This window comes from Protopterus annectens, chromosome 4.part1 (assembly GCF_019279795.1).
Source record: "Protopterus annectens isolate FY-2018-M chromosome 4.part1, PAN1.0, whole genome shotgun sequence".
Lineage (NCBI taxonomy): Eukaryota > Metazoa > Chordata > Ceratodontiformes > Protopteridae > Protopterus > Protopterus annectens.
In genome coordinates this window covers 242343752-242362164 of record NC_056734.1, presented here as the reverse complement: position 1 = coordinate 242362164, position 18413 = coordinate 242343752, and positions in this window count along the sequence as shown.

Below are 18413 nucleotides of genomic sequence, written 5' to 3'. Positions count from 1 at the left end.
CCATTTCACCCAGTCTTGAAAAAAAAACTAACACTGAACTATGCCTGCACAAACTTATTGATATTTCACCTGTACATGTTATCACTTCCATAGCTGAGTCTTTGTGATTGTAGCAGAGTTGTTATATCATTTGATTTAAAGAAACACTCAGTGGGATGGATCTATGAGATAAATCAGCATTTAATGTTATTTTGCTGACTTTGCATGCTCAGAGACAGAATACTGCATAAAGATATCACCTGAAACATTTCCTGTCATTATGTGCTTCATACGCCAGGTAGAGTACCCATTACCCTCAGAGCTAAAACCTGAGCAACAATTAAACTTTAAGTCACTTGGAAAAATAATCAAGACAGAACCTACAGAATGTGTCAATAGCATGGTAACTATAGTTAAAATGTCAGTATTGGTGTTGATCAACAAAATCTTAATATATTTGATCAAGCCAGAAAATTATCATTTGCAAAACATTACAGAGATGAATAATAGGTGAATAATACTACAGCTAATGTAAGAGGATTTTAGTGTGTGATGCAATCCAAAGAATTAGTCAGACAAGACAATTCCAAGTTCTGCAAATGAAAGTAGATATAGATGTTTGTTTACCTTTTGAAATCTCATCAGCATCAGAAAAGCTTTCCATCAAGCTGTAGCAAGCATGACTGTGGGTCTGGAAGAAGATTTTAACATTACTGGTGGCACTCTGCTCTGCATTGCTACAAACAAAGCAGGAACATAACTGATGAGTGATCTTTTTAAACTAGATAATCTGAGGGCAATTGAAACTCAACAAAGCCAGCTGTCACATAGGTGTTAGTGCTTTGAAGAACATGATTCATGTACCAAGAGTGGTTTGCAATCAGATGCTGACAAAGTTTATACTGTTGTAAATATGCATAAACCTCTTGACTGAGTTTCCCTAACATGATGCTTGGGAATGTTACAGTACTTGTCCAAGCTTATTTGACACTTGTCAAAGATTATTGTATCAGTAAAAAATATGCCAGCTCATGATGCAGAATGGTATTGATTAGCAGAGCAAGAAAACTATTCTGATTTACTAAATAGGCTAGTATCTACAGCGCTGTCTCTGAAGTACTGTGATGCAATGTTACATATCGGACAGGTACTGTAACATATATCTCCCCTCTTCCTCTGTTCCCTCTAACCCTTCTGCTTACATCACCATAATGTGTTTATGCATATATCACCATATGTTGTTTATGCGTATATCACCATATGATGTTTATGCGTATATCACCATATGATGTTTATGCGTATATCACCATATGATGTTTATCAGCTATATATCTGTTAATGTACTCAGCTACAACTGTTAAATGAAACAGTTACAAGGTGTATTGTTGATTCTTCACTTTTACCTAAACTTACTGAACTACATATTATAATAATTAGCATTCTATGTTATCCTATGCTTACACTGTCATTTCTAGATGTACCTTTACTTTTCATGTGTATTGCTACGTCTTGGTACCTAAGTGATCTTCATACATTTATGCTGCTCATGTTTACTACAGATTTTACTTGCTTTGTATTTGTTACTTGTTTTATTGTGTGGAGCTTTTCTGCCCGGGCCTCTGCTGAAAATGGATCAGTCGGAATTTCACAGTAAACAAATGTAAATAAATAAATAATATAATATAATATAATCAAGGATAAAGAGCAATCCTTCAACAAGAAGGTAGGTCACTATTTAAAAATTAAGAGCATTTTCTGATGCATAGACTCATTATGCTCAGATAAAAAAGGAAGTTCTTAGTTGCCAAAAGTTCCATGACTACGTATGAGAGAAGCATTTCTATAGTGTCTAACCATAAGCCACTACAGAGCATATTCAAGGGATCCTTGTACATGGCATCTACAGAACTACACATAATGGTATTAGCATTGCAGAGGTATGAACTTCAAGTGCAGGATAAGGCAAGAATCGTTTTGAGTATGGTAGATATTTTCAGTAGACTACATTTCAAGGAGCAGAAGGAAAATCTCCTGGAGAAAGATTTAGCAATATTATGGGCTGTAACAAATACTCGTGACTACTGAGAAGCATCAAGAAGTCAGAACTGCAATGCGAGATTACTTAGAACTACAAATCCTGCATGGTGTCATTACAGGATGTCTGGATGGATTGAAGCGATTACATATTTTTCTCAAGTCACATTTTCTTTTCAAGGTTGAACTGTCATGCATTCAAGGACTTATATTTAATGATGGAAAAATGATTATCCATACTCTGCTAGGTAGTTAGGTATTATTCAAGCTATACGAGTCTTACAATGACATGACAAAATACAAAAGTATTGCATGTGACTTCATGTATTTGCCTAATATGGCTGTACAAATCTCAAAGCTGATTCAAGACTGTGAACTGTCTGACATGTGTAGGAATCAAAGTTAATTCCATATGAAATTCCTCCCCTGCCATGTTAACAGTTAGGAGATGATAGGCTCTAATAGAACAATGTTAACCTTTTCTTTTCTTTTGGCTAGTAATGGACATTTTCTGAGGTTTCTCAGCTAAGTGATACCAATGCACAATCAGTAATAACAATACTGAAGCCCATATTTTTCAGATGTGGTGCACTTGAACAAACAGCGTCCACAAGTCTTCAACCAGAATTTCAGTCTTTTTCACAAAATGGAAATTTGCACACATAAATCAATGTAATACAACCATAATCAAAGAAAAAAAACAGAGAGTATGATCTAAACATATAAAAACATTTTGAACCAATGTGACTATTCTGGCCAAACTGACAGATTTGTGTCTCTCAGGATACAGAAATTCCCCACATTGATAAAGACAGCACCCCATTTGCACTCGTCCACAAGCTTTCTAAGCCAAAGGCCCTGGGCATCCACTTGGACATTAGTTAAGCAAATGCTAAAATGTAGATGATCCAGTACAGAACCTTCTAGTACACCAATGGTTGCCTGGCTTTTGAATGAGAGCAAGCCAACAACCCTGAATATATGAGTTTGGTGTATGAGCCAATTAGTGACCTTGCAAATTACACAGTGGTTAACATTTATACAGGTGAGCTTATCAATGATACCAGAATGTGGGATATTATCAAAGATCTTAGCCATGTCCAGGTATGGTATATGTGTCATCTGTCCACTTTCTTGTGCTTTGGTTACCTTTTCAAAGAAGTCCACCAGATTTAGTAAACAGGAATTTTGTTTTCCAAAGTCTAAGTGATTCCTGTTGAGGAGTTTTAGACTGCTTGTATCTTTATCTATAAGTCCCATGATACATTTCTTTACTTTACAAATAATTCAGGTAAGACTAATTGGGCTATAACCCCCAGGGGCACTCGTACAACCACCTTATTGTTGTACCACTCTCGCCATTCTCCATGCCTCTGGTACATAGGATTACTATTAAAATTAGTTAACCTGATATCTATTTTTATTGTATTTTTTTATTTGTTTACTGGTGTAGTGCACTGATCTCCATGGTCCTTTTTTAGACTCATCCTGGGTGCGCTGTCTGATTGAGTGACTTGCTTAGAGACATACAGGTACCGGAGATTGCGGGAATCAAACCATGGACCACAGGAAACAGCTTGTTAACATCTCCTTAATCCTCTGCCATAACATCTCCTTAATCCTCTGCCATGACCTGAGCTAAGTACAGCAAATACATAACTAAAAAACAACTGAGTTTATAGGAATATATGGAAATATGGGCATAAGAAACATTGTAGAAGTAATGCAGGAATATAAAAATGTCAACTATACATAAAGTTTAGGCTAAACAATTTTTATCTATATAACATCTGTACCAGGTACCAGCAAGGCATTGGAATATCTGAGACAAAAGTATAAAAGTAATTAATAATATTTCAGTTTAAATTCATGACAGAGACTCGGACGTTCTTGCATCCATGTCATATCATATGAGGTACCATAAACTATCATATCCTGTAATGTACTACAAACTATCATACCCTACAGTGCACTACAAACTTTAAAAAAGCACTTTCGTTTATTAAAAGATCCTGATTCCTTAGAAACATAAACAAAACTGCAAGAGAATAGTAGTTAAAAAGTTTATTACCACATACAGTATATTAAAATTCCAGTAATAGTTTTCTCCCAAAGCTAGTCTTTTATAGATTATAAAAATGTCTCAGATATCCCAGATTAAATAATAAATTATCTGATGAAATTAAACAATAGATAACAGTCAGATATTTAGACACTTAATGTCTCAAGAGCTTGTATTTTTCAACACCACCTTAACGTTAACTACCTCATGTTCAAATCAGTCTTATGATGAATGCATAGTGTGATTGCAGAATCATATATTAGTTTTATATAACTATCTTAAATGTTTCTTAATTGGTTCATTATGCAGGACCATGTATGAACTACATAATGATGCCACCAAGTCTGAGTGGTTTCTGTAGGATGTCATGAGGTCACTTAATATCCTGGTTCTCTGTCCTCACAAGGCTTGAATGAGAGCTGACATCTATAGTTTAATTTCCTCACTGGCATGGAAACATGCATTCTTGCTATAGTTCTCTCTGCTCAGCTTGTCAGGGAAGTCCTGTTTTGGTAGGACTTATGAAAAATGGGCTTTACCAAATATTGGGGTAGTTAGGACTTGTTACTCTGCTCTCTGTAGTTATGTCCTCCTGCAGTTAGCTTTTCTCACTAGCCGGATGTTTGCAGCTGAATTTTACCAAACCTTTTGACTTTCTCAGGCAGCCCTACGTGAGTTATTTTTTTTTTTTGCAACTATTTAGTTTTGGTTTCTACGGTTCTACTTAAGCACATACAGTCTGTAGAAACTAGTAGCATACCTGCTAGTAAACTCTACTAACAATGAAATATCTAAAAACACAGGGGCATGAAACCTGGCAGATTTTCTCCCCTCTACTTCTGGCTGTCAGTGAATCTTTTAACAGGCAGCACAATGGCACCTTGTCTTTTTCATGCACTCTAACTGATAAGTAATTGCCTCAAGGCCATTCTGGTGAAGAAAACTGCTTTGTGTTTAGAAAAAAATATATTTTACTCAATTTGAATTCACCTGAGCATTTATGTCTCAGTATTAACTGGCAAAAGTCCATCTTGCAGATATAGGCAGAACATTTCCCAGAGAAAAATCAGCTCCCTTTTCTTGTTCTGTAATGTGTCACTTGCTTGAAATTTGAATGATGGCATTCATATAGGAAAGGTATAGAAAACAATATAGTATAGTAAATGCAAACCTTGACACATTTTTATGACATGAGCTGCTATATCTTTCAATGCTACATGGTAAGCATTTCAAATTTGTTTTAGAAGACAAGCAGCCCTGGGCTAAATTAGAAAGCTTTTACACCTTGAAAACTGTGGGTAGACTAGGAGTACTTCATCTGGACTCTTACCAAATTGCCATTACAATAAGGTCTACAGAGAGGTCATGGCCATGTACAGTCCAATTATGTCAAGATTTAGAAACTCACTTATTACATGTGAGTACATAAAGTAGCAGATCAAACATGGATTCTTTACAGAGGATTGCCTTTGTATTCCTAAGCATTTTCTCTCAGATAAGCTGCTCATGACATAGGATAGTAGCTACAGAAAATTAAATATCCTGCCTTATTGGGGCCTGATGTCCCCCAATTGGGTGGCAAATCTCCAAATAATCCACATGGCAGGGAGAAGTGCTTGCTAAGTTACCCTTTAAAATAGCCCAATTTACTGATTTGATTGCTAAGAAGGATCCCCCTCAATGTCACAAATAGGCTTTTCCTAGATGCATCCCATAGAGGCCTGGCTGATTAAGCCATAATCCTGTCACAAATAAGAGACATCTCAGGAAGGTGTAGGGACATATCCCTAAAAACCCAGATACCCTGAATAACCATGTATTCCCATCAGTATGAAGTAGTGAGGGACACATTTAATGCTCTAATGGGAAAGATCATTTCCATCCTGGGTGGTAAAAATCTAACACACTAAATGAGTTTGGCACTGGTACCCCATTTAGAAAGAGGGTTCCCTTCATTCCCACGTTACCCCTGGATGGCTACAAACATTTCAGGCACCTAAAAACCTTACTTTAGTGGCAGTGGTGACACCGTATTTTCTACTATTACTTGTTGACTCCAACCTTTATTACAGAGAGGACAAAAAGGATCTGATTACACCCAAATAGTTTGCCCCAGTCCTTCTGTGAATGCACCTAAGATGTGTGTGTGTGTGTGTGTGTGTGTGTGTGTGTGTGTGTGTGTGTGTGTGTGTGTGTGTGTGTGTGTGTGTGTGTGTGTGTGTGTGTGTATGTGTGTGTGTGTGTGTGTGTGTGTGTGTGTGTGTGTGTGTGCGTGTGTGTGTGTGTGTGTGTATACACATGTGTGTGTATGTCTGGGCTATGATGCCAATATAGGGATACTTTTTATTCAAGCCTCAGTCATACTGAACTCTAATGATCAGAATCGGATGATGCTATAAACCATTGGAAAGCCTGTGGTTGCCACATATCTCAATTCATATGTAATAGCCCCAATTTTCTCACAGTCCTCTCATATTCAACATAACCTCTCAACAGGACAGCAAATCTCCTTGTTTCAATACTGAGTCTCTCTTAAAACAATTTTTTTGAATATCTGCATTGGTGTGTCTGGTGTCAAACACTTGCCAGCACATCTATAATTTATTTATGCACATTTGGATACATAGATTTTCATAACCAATTTGTGCCTATGGTATCTTTTTATATACTTTCTTTTAATGCCCATAGCTACTCATGGCAATCTGACATATTATGGGGATAGCTAACTTAGTGACTTAGTAACAATAATAGACGACATAAACAGTAATGTAAACTAACAAAAAGAAAGTAAAAATGTTAATCTAGGTTGTCCTGCAATAGAGATATGAATCATTGTTTCTCACTTTTTATTCATATTTTTAAAATTCACTGTAGTATTTTCATAACTGAAGAAGGGCATGTTGTAAAATGCCATGGTGGTACACAGGAAAATATATTTACACTATGTATAGCACAATATATCGAATATATTGCTAGTCATTTACTAGTAATTATGAATGTATGCAATAGTTTCATATTTATATTAGTGTTTCCAAACCAAAGTGACTTACAAATGATTTCATGACATCTGGGGAAATATTAGATTATGTTGAAGAAAACTATATTGACATTTGCATTGTAAAGCTTGCAGCATGCGAGATACTAGTGCCACTTGCAGTAAACTCTCAGTTAACCGAAACTTAAGTAACCGGCACTCTCAAGAAACAGGTAAAAAAAAAATGAAAGAAATACAATACAATTTACATGTGTTGCACTTTATGTTCCCCCCTCACAGAAACATACCTTACATTTTTAGAGTTTTAGAGTTTTAAAAAGGAAGATAGGAATAAATTGCCTCTCTCCCCAACCTGAGAACAAGTGAAACCAAACAAATAGTATAGGGTACACTATTAGTCAGGCCTGTTTTTAATAGTAAGTCTCAAGAAACCAGAAACTACTGTTATCTGGCATCTACCAGTCCCCATGGGTGTTGATTAACAGAGTTTACTGTATATTTTGAATTATACAGATAATTGTTTATAAAAATTCTGTAAATATGTCAATAAACAAGCACTAACAAACAAAGGTAGGTTTGTTGTTCTGTGAAAGCTCAAGCCTGGTTTAACAAAAATGCCATAAAATTTCTTCACTATACCATTGGTGAGCCTGACCCCAAGATATGAAAAGTTTTTTTGAAACTTTATCAAAAATATCACACTGTGTTTGTGTGTATTATATTACCCTATTGATGTAAAGATTGGGAATGCATTGATTATTAGCACAGTAAAGCACACATTTTATTGACAACCTTTTGTACCTTTTTGTTACTGTATATATAATGTCTTTGTTTGGCTTATGCTATTTAACTTGGTCGGACTGCACCGTTTCTTAAGTTTAGGGAAGGTAGATGGAAGAGCTAGGCATGATGTCAATGCAATAAGAAAGTATAACTGATCACATTGTGAGTTTGATTTATTGAAGGCAGATATATAGCAAAATAATGACAGGGATCAAGCACACTGAAGAAGATCTTCTTACCAGCTATAAATTAAAATATCTCCCTAAAATTACAATATATTTAAAATGAGTAGCTATGCTAGCATAGATCTAAATTCCTCAACCCCCAGTATGTGATTCTTTACCATCCTCTTCTTTAGTATGGCTGTCGGCTTTTTTAATTAAAAAGTTGATATGGCAGAATGTATGACTGGTAGATTTGAATACTGACCTTAGAGGTGTTGCAATTGATAAAGTACTAATTACTTGCAAAGTTGTTTTTTCACTTCTTCCCCAATATAAAAGACACAAATACCACCATGAAAAGAAACAGAACTGCAATTTTGAGTTCAATGCCCACTTTACATATGTGCATACATACATAGAAATATTTCAGACTTGGAGTCAAGTGGATTTTGTAGAAGGAATGTTGAAACAAATCTGGATGCTAATTGTTATACTGATAACTTGATACGGTTTGCAGCTAGGGAGTGCAAAGGTTGTATTTTACATATAATGCAAATTAGCAATTGAATAAACTTTAGGCCAGGTCAGAAAAATTGCAACATTTTAATTACCATCAGAAACATTGCAGGCAACCTTTAATTCTATCTCTGAAATTCTGCAAGAGCTGATGTAACTTGCAAACTACAAAACCACTTATGAGACAACGGCAAGAATGTTTTCTATATCGCTGGGAAACCCTTAAACTAATGTCAGTCTGAGATCCTATGACATGATAATAAAAGGAATCACTATGTTTAAACTGGAATCACTGAGGTAAATCTGTATAGACCAGTTCACTTTTAACACAATGGTCTGCATATGGACATCATTTCAACACGCACCTGGATTTTTCAAAGGATGGATGTTACCCGTGGTTTTAGGACATAACCTTAGGAAAATGTAAAAAAAAACACTCACATACTGAAATGTTTACATTTGGGGCTATTTATTCGTACCTATATTGTATAGATTTATTTCTTTATTATTTGTTTGTTTACTGTAGTAAAACGCTCATGTAAATGGCTCATTTTCTGATTCAGTCCAGAGTTTACAACCAGGAAAAACAAGATACAAAGTAATATAATAACTAGGTTTCACAATAATGTATTTATTTATTTATTTTATGTTTGTTTACAGGGATAGTCCAACTGGGTAGGAGGCCCGAGGGGAAAGCCCTACAAGTTATATAGAATAATTACAATTATACATATAAAAAACCTAAGTTAAGAACATGTTTAGAAAAACATACTTAGTTATGTGAGATAATAATATCCACAAAAATGGGAAAAGAAACATCTTAATATTTAGAGGAATATAACCACAACTGAGAAAAACATAATAAGATTAAGGTAAACATGGTGAGGGCTGTATATAGGATGTAGTTAAAGGTGCACATTATTAGCTGAATGTGAAGGTGGGGTTAACTTGGTCAATCTACGTCTGATGAAAGGATTGTGCTTACAAGCATAGGAAGCATAGGGTAGAGACAGTGGTCAGACAGGATTTAGACAAGAGCAAAGCCAAGACTTGGCTAGGTGAGACATGAGCAATCTTTTAAATTGTTGGGGGTTAGCTGTAGTTAATATTGTTTGGGGGGACAGATTCCATGTCCTGGAGATATGATTGGAGTAGAGCAAATCACCATAGAAGTTATTATCTCTTGTGACTTACAGCAAAAGTTTGACAGAAGATCTGAGTTTCCTTATATTGGGTTGGGGTTGAAGTAGGTTTCGGAGGGATGGACATTTTTCAGGTTGATAAATTATGCTGTGGGCTATTGTAAAATGGGTGAATGTGAGGAGGCTGGGTAATTCCAGCCAATTTAGTTGCTGTAAGGCATTATAATGATGTGATCTATATGGGAAGTTGCTTGCAAATCTAGCAATCTTGTTATAGCAAGCATCTAGTTTAGCTAGGTTAGTTTTCTTCAAGTTGGTGAACATGGCAGATGTATATAAGCGAGGAGACAGTAAATTAGTCCTGGCAGTAGATTGTCTACCGAGATCAGTGAGATATGGTTTTGATCTGTAGAGAGATCCTAGTTTTGTGTGGACTTTCTTTATTGTAGTTGACAGATGCTTATCAAATGTCATATTATTATCTATTGTGATGCCAAGTAGCTTAGTGTTTAGAACTGGTTCGATCTCAGTGTTATTAGCTGAGTAAATTTGGAAGGGAGAGTGGTGATCAGCAGGCTTGTTATTTGAGAAGATCATTAGTTTTGTTTTATTGGGATTCAGTATTACTTGAGAGGCAGTAAGCCAAGATTCTGCTGCAGAGAATGAAAGTTGTTTTTTTCTTGGAGTTTAGCAAGAGAGGGGGCTGCACAGATGAGAGTGGAATCATCAGCATATTGTATGATTGTGGCTAGGTCAGTAGCAGAGTGGATTTTGTTAGTGAAAATGTTGAATAGGAGTGGACCTAGAACTGAGGCCTGTGGTACACATAAGTTAACAGGTAATGTAGGAGAGTATTAATTTTGCCATTTTACTGCTTGATGTCAGTCCGATAGGTAGTTGTGGAACCAGTGAAGAGCAGAATTTCTTAATTTTAGAGAATGTAGTTCATGTAGAAGTTCCTGGTGGGAGATAGGGTCAAAGCCTTTGGACATGTCTAGAAATACTGAGTAAACTAGTTGTCCAATGTTTCTGAGATGGTTAGAAGAGCTGTGGTGGTGCTATGATTGGGTCAGAAGCCATGTTGTGTATTAGTTAGAAGATTATTGGAAAGTATATGATTTATCAGTTGAGAGTGAATGCATGTTTCTAAAATTTTGGATAGTGGTGACAGAATTGCAATTGGTTTGAAGTTAGATAGGTTTGTACAGGTTCCCCCTTTGTGATGGGGTATTATGTAGGATGTTTTCCAGATTTTGGAAACTTGGAGTTCAGTTATGGTGCAATTGATCAATATGGAGACTGAGTTATGATGTCAGCAGCTAACTTAAGGTATTCAGCGGGTAGTTTGTTATAAGCATGGGTGGTAGGTTTAAGTTTGTGGAAAATTCTTTTTATAGCACTAGTCTGGATGGGCTTAAAGGAAAAGTTGCTTAATGCTTCATTAGATTCAATAGGGATTGTTAGCGGTATAGTGCTATTTGATTTGGTTAGATTTAGAATGGAGTTGGTGAAGTAGGTGTTGAATTGGGTGGCTATATTATCCAATGTAATTATGTTGAGAATACAGTAACACAATCTATACAAGGGCGATTATGGGAATATGCATTACTTGGTTAGGTATCAGGTCGTTTAACGTGTGTGTGTGTGTGTGTGTGTGTGTGTGTGTGTGTGTGTGTGTGTGTGTGTGTGTGTGTGTGTGTGAGACCAGGAGGTCATTTCAAGTCTAGCCATTTCATTCCAATGTAATACCATCGATACTCTAGTCAATACCCGGGATTGTATTTAGTAATGACTGCCCATGTCCAGGAGGGCTGTGGGCACTATCCCTGGTAAGAATTTACAGTGCCCAATCCACTCTTCCAGGTTTGTTTTGAGCAGTTTCATAGAGGTGCTATTCCTCAGATGAATTGGCAGTCTACTCCAAAGATGCAGCAGTCCCTGGGAGACAAATATGTCCCTCTAGCACATCCTATTCAATTCACAGGTCATATTTAGGTCCCTGGAATGGATGGCTATAGTCCCATTTGATATACGGATGTGTTTCAAATTCATTAGATTAAGGTCAGAGGTTACTCTGTAAGCCAGGCATAAGTCTCCCCTAAGAAGCCTATACAATACTCAGTATAGTGACAGGGAATTTAATCAGTTTGTATAAGGCACCTGCTGAAGTCCTTTGATTGTCTTTGTTAGAAACCTTTGAGGTCTCTCCAACTGCTGCAGGTGCTTTGTATAGTACATACCAAAAAGGGGCATTATACTCAATTATGGGCCTGATTAGTGATGAGTATAAAGGGTTTTTAACCTCCTTTGCTCTAGAGGCAATGCCTTTGCTAATCAGGTGTGCTACGTAGAAAGCCTTCCTTACAGTAGACACATGGTGGTCAAAGTTAAGGTTGCAGTCTACTTGTGATCCCAGATCCCTTACCATTTTGCAGGTACATAAGGTATTGTTGTTAATTTGATAGTGTAAAGGGACATTGTTTTTACCGAAGGGAATGATGATGCATTTCTTTGCATTTAGTTTGAGATTGTGACTAAGACACCAGTTGTTGGTCTGCATAAGATCCTGTTGAAGTATACTGATATAATTTCAGGATTCGATAACTGCACCCAGTTTGCAGTCATCTGCAAACTTGGTTAGCTACAGCCCCTTAGTTTTGGACTGAACTTCTGAGAAGTATATACCAAACAGTAGGGGGTCCAGCACTGACCCTTGTGGCACCTCACTGGTGACAAGTCTGCTGGTTTATGTGGAGTCACCCACTTTGATGGTGTGTGACTGGTTTGTGAGTCAGTTGGCAACCCATCTTACAACAAACGGGTTTACATTCAGTTTGCTAAGTTTATCAGTAATGCCTGAGTGTGGGTTTGTGTCGAAGGCCTTGGCCAAGTAAAGGTATGCTGTGTGCACAGATTTGCCCAGTCAATGGTCCTGGTCACAATTTCGAAGAAATCCACCAAGTTTAACAGGCACGATCTGCCCTTGATGAAGTTGAATTGGGTCTGATCCAGGGTTTTAAGTTCACCTATGTCTTTATTTATGAGGTCCATGATGATTCATTCCATGGCCTTACAGATGAAGCTAGTCATTCTTTTGCCTCTATAATTCCCCAGGTCTGTTGCTAAGCCAGCTTTCTGGAGGGGTATAACTGTTGCTGTTCTCCATTCTGTAGGAACATAGCCTGTTGTTAGGCTGTAATTGAACAGGGTACTTAATGTTGGTGCTAGTTCATGTTTTAGTTTGTTTAGAAGACAGCTTGAGATGCCATCTGGCCCCATAGAGGCTGTGTTTTTTGCCTTAGACAAGGCCTTACTGACCTGCACTTTGGATATGTAGGGTGGGAGGGGAAGTTGGGGCAAGGTTTGCGATAAGTTTGGAAGGGGTGAGGGAGTGACATTTTAACCAAATCTGTCCACCAGCAGGTTTGCTATCTTTGTGGGATCAGTGTGTGATACCGTTTGTCACTATTTCGGCACATGCTTCAGTCCTATCTTTTAGGCTGTATACGTAGCTGTAAAAGGCCTTGTAGTTATGCTTAGCTGTGATTGCTAAGGTTTTTCTCAAAGTTACCCTTAGAGGATTTGACATATTGTCTTATTTGCCTGTTAAGGCTGAGGAAAGTGCTTTTCCATTGTTGGGGCCTCGCCTTAGTTTTCTTAGACAGCCACTTTTTGCATTTGTTGTAAAGTTTTTATGCTGAATGTCCACCAGGGTGTTTTTTTTTTTTGTTTTTTTTTTACTTAGGGGGTCTGGCTTTGATTTTCTTTCTCTGGAACAGCCAAGTCTGTACACTTATACAAGTGATTGTACAGGGCTTTAGTATAAGCTTTGGTGCAGTTACCACTTCCAGCTGAGGGTGGGCTTTGGAATGCTTTTATACCTTCCCCAAGGAGGGTATAGTTTGCCTTGGTGAAGTCTTTTAGGGTGACTTTGCCCTTTCTGAGTTCTGGTGTTAGTGCCAGTTCGAAGGCAACTGATTTGTGGTCAGATTTAACTAATGATGGTCCGACAGTTACAGTGGTGCACATAGCTCTCAACCTCTGGGCACATAAAATTGAGACAAAGCCAAAAATAATAGGGAGACAAAGCCCCAAAAATGGTGACAAATTTTAAATATTCCTCTTATAAACTTAGAAAGTTGATAGAATGCAAGGTCTTGTGTTACCATGCATTTTCTGAAGGATACAAGTCTGAAATCCAAATGCCTGTCATTATATAATGACTTCAGTCCTCACCTATTCACCACAAAAGTCCAGAAAAACACACATTTTATGAGGAACCGCCCAAAAAGTTGAGGCAAAAATCTAGACATTCTGTGAATATCTGGACAGTTGAGAGATGCAGTGGTGCATCTGTTTGTCATGTTAGTGAAGACCAGATCTAGTATGTTTGTTCCAGGGCATTTGAGTTAACAAAGTCAAGGAACTTTTGTGCTAGCGAGTAAGGCCTAGAGTAGGTTTCCTAATTGATAGGATAATTGAAATCCCCCATGACCAGAGTGTTTGTCAATATTGGAATTGACTCCAGTTTGATTAAGTAGGCCTAGTGTGCATCATGATTCATGGAGGGGGATCTATAACTAGCTATGACTTGAATGGGGTCTTATCCACTGTAATCTGAACTTGGAATTTTTCTGTAGTAAAGACAGAAACACCGCCTCCTTTAGTTCTCACATTTTGCAGTATGAATGTGTGGAAGGCATTGTAGCCATGCAAGGCTGGGGTAGTCTCTGAGACCTTGAACCAGGCTTCTGTGACTGCACAGACAACTACATCTTCCAGTGATAGGAGTTTTTCCAGGGTGTGCAATTTTTGGTTTAGACTCCTTGCATTTAGCAGCATAACCCTTATTTTGTTATGACTGGCAATCTTCATGCTGGCAATTTTGTTTTTCAGACCTTTCCTAAAAAAGGGACTATGGGGAGGCAAGAGCCTTTGCCAGCAGCAAAAAGACTAGCAGTGCCAGGTACAAACTATCATTGGCAAAGGAGCAAGGTTTGTCATCCCAGGCTAACATGAATCTGGGTCCCCTTTGAATGACACCAAAAACTAAGACAATTATTGAAATCAATCATTTTTTTGTTTATACTGTTGCATCATTCAGGGTGAGGGTAGTATGCTTCTCAAGGCTAGGGATGTACCTGCCTGGGACACATGCTCAGAAATTTCAATTGTGTCTCTCTTCATTTAGTCCAGTGAGGTACAGATCAGGTTGTTCACTCCAACATGAGCTATGACAGAGTCAGAACAGTAATTGTTGCTGAGAGACTTGAGTGCATGCGTGATATGACAAATCCTAACACTGGGAATGCAGCCGATCGTGACTTTGTCCTTATCTAACTTGGTGAGTGGGACATCCGTATTTCTCAGTATGGAGTCTCCAATGACAAGAAAATTTGGTTTATGAGTGTTATGCCTTGAGGGTTTGTTAGGTGAGATGCTGGTGTTGCTATCTGTCTTGAGTGCTGGGGGAACTGTGCTAGTTGTAACAGTCTTGTATTTTGGAGGTCTCTGGTGTTTCAGTAAGTTTTTTGAGAGAACCTCCACATATGCTGATTTATGTGTTGGATGCATACTATGTGTATGATTAGTGGCACTATGCGCATGAGTAGTGCTGGGTGAGCTGACAACCTCTTCAATGTTACTGTTTCGAGTGTGAGAGAGCAGGGATTCAAGATTCTTGGTGTAGATACATCAATTGTACTCTGTACTCGAGTGAATTATTAGTAGAGTGTTGTCAGTGTGCATGAGGCAGTTCCTACACTGCCTCAGGAAACCTAAGTCAACAAGGCTGGCAGGAAAAACAGGGGTAGTTCAACTGTCCATAATGCTAAGTTTGAATAACTGTTATCACAAAAGGGGTGCTTTCAGGACTGATCTAGGAGGTGTTCTGTAGATGGGTATTTCTAACAGGTTTTTTGGCTGGTGGTTTAATATGTCACAGCTCACTAGTAATATTTCTTAGACAGGAAATATTCTAAGCATGAGGACTACACTAATCTGCAACAACTGTATCAAAGGGAAAACTTGTAAAAATTATCTGGCTGGTTATGGCACACAGTTGTGTGGCAGTGCGAGATGCTGCATGATGCAGAAACAAGTAGAAACCCGATCAAATGTGGGGATTAAATACCAGAAGCTGAAAACATAAAAAAAAAAAAAACTCAAAGAAACCAATGAGGGTGCTTACTCCAAGCCCTAGACCAATCACCCTTCACCAGACAGGTTCCAGTCAGCACACTTCTCTCACAAGGGTGCAGAAGAGCCCCTTCCAATCAAAGATGGCTCAGAATACAACAGCCACTACAAACAAACCCATTTGCAGCAAATCTGTATCTGGACTATGCTACAGCTACTAGTCACACTAATTTAGGTGAGAAATACTAAAGAATGTTTCAAACAGCAAACAAATCAGTTCTTTAAAACATTGTTTGGTGGAAAAACAGAGCAAACAGAACAGAAGCTATCCCTTCCTACCTATAAACAGTGAAAAACAGTGGTAAGAAATAAAATATAAATTCAAATAAAACTTCTCTTACCAGGTAACTCCATGGCATAAGTAACATGTCCTATGCTGAAATCCTCAAAACCATGTCCCTGTATTCTGTCTCCTACAGGCTATTGAAGGGAAATCAACAACTGACATTCAAGGCACTGTCCCACCCCACCTTGATGGACTTCCTGCATATCCAAAAGACAAAATGCATTGTAATCACCTGTTGTAAAGACATAAAACTTACCTGTGATGTAAATAGGACCTGCTGCAGAGACAGGTATGTATACCACAGGCTACCCTTTCTCTGGAACAGGCTTCCCATCTATTTGAAACAGAGTTCCACCCAAACCCAGTTCAAGTATAATTTGGACAGTTGGGTAGGGAACATAAAATTCATCACGGGTTTGGCACCGACATATGTAACAGACACAGGCAGCCTGTAAATGGTACATCTCCCAGATCTCTTCTTGTAAATGTTTCATCTCCCAAGCTCCTACTCAAACGTATTAAGGGTACTAGAACTTGTCAGAGGTTTGGGATGCATGGCTAGGCTTATAAAGGTCCTAGTGGTCATTAGCCTAGTGCACACCTATGATTGGCAGATGCATGCATGCAGACACTAGTATACATATATATATATATATATATATATATATATATATATATATATGCGTTTGTATAAATATATAAATATATATATATATATATATATATATATATTTATATATATATTTATGTATCTGGGTCCACTATAGAATCTCGAAATACTGAAATCCCGAATTTCAGTATTTTGAAATTCGATAGCCGAAAGCTTTAAATCATGAAACCCCAGAAGCGTGAAATTCAAAATCCCGAAGTTTGGAGATTTTGAAATAGCGCTTCTGGTGTTGCAGTGTGTGAATGGATAGGTGTAAGCTCAGGTAAGTATGTATGTGTAAGTGTGTTGGTTAGGGGCTTTAGTGTATGTCAAAGTGTGTTGTGGCCGTGATGTGTGTGCACAAGGGGCTATGAAATGTGTTGGTGTGAGTTACCTTTGTGTGTGTGATTGTGCGATCTCGAAGTTAGTATATATAAGTAGGGAGTTGCTTGTCTGTAGTGTAGGATTGTATGTTTGATTGTGGGGGGGCATTGTGTATATGTGTGTGGTGTATTTGTAGTGTAGGTTTGCGATATTAAATTTCGCAGTTCTGGGGTTTCGGGATTTAAAGCTTTCAACTATAAAATTTCGAAATACTGAAATTCGGGATTTCAGTATTTTAAGATTCTATAGTGAACCTATATATATATATATATATATATATATATATATATATATATATATATATATATATATCCTACATAAAGACAATTTGAAGAAATAATCATTACAATACACAGCAATATGTATATCAAGAAAAAGAGAAATGAAAACAGTTATCATCATAGCTGTCTACCTCCCTCCTGGTAACACCCCACCCATCATCAAAAGCCTCCTTTCATGGGCATCCCTTAATTTCAGTCAAGAAACAATAATTCTCGGCAATTTCAACCTTGACTGGTAAACCTGTACTTCCAATAACCCTACTAATTTCCTCAATCTCTACAATTTCACCCAGACCATAAATTGCCCCACACGTTTCGACAAACACTCCAACACACAGTCTACATTAGACTGGATCCTGACCAACAAGCCAAACCTGAGTTATATAGCAGGCTGCCTTCCTGGCTCTCTCAGTGATCATGCCCTCACTTTTCTTTACAGAAAATGTGTACACACTCTGTCTAACATCTCCTACAAATACACTCGCTGTAAAAAATGCTTCTCACTCCCAATTGTTAATCAGATCATACAACAATTTGACTGGACACCCCTAAAATATCTCCAACTTGACCTAGCAGTACAATGTTTCCACTCCACCTTCCTAAACATACTCAACAACCTTGCCCCAATTAGAAAAGTATGCACAAAATCCAAGCCTCTGCCCTAGCTAACCAAAGAAAACAAGCTCTTACTTAAACAAAGAGATAGAGACTGGTCAAACTACCATACCACCAAAAACACATCTAGCCTAACTACCTATAAACAGCTAAGAAATCTAGAAAAAAAACAAACCAAAGCTGACCAGCAAAAGTATTTCCTTTCCTGCCAACAGGAACACAAAGAAAACCCCCATGCATTCTGGGATAACATAAACTATCTCCTCAATCCAGGCCACTCCCCTACCCCAACCACAATAACCACCAATAACACTGTACCCATAGC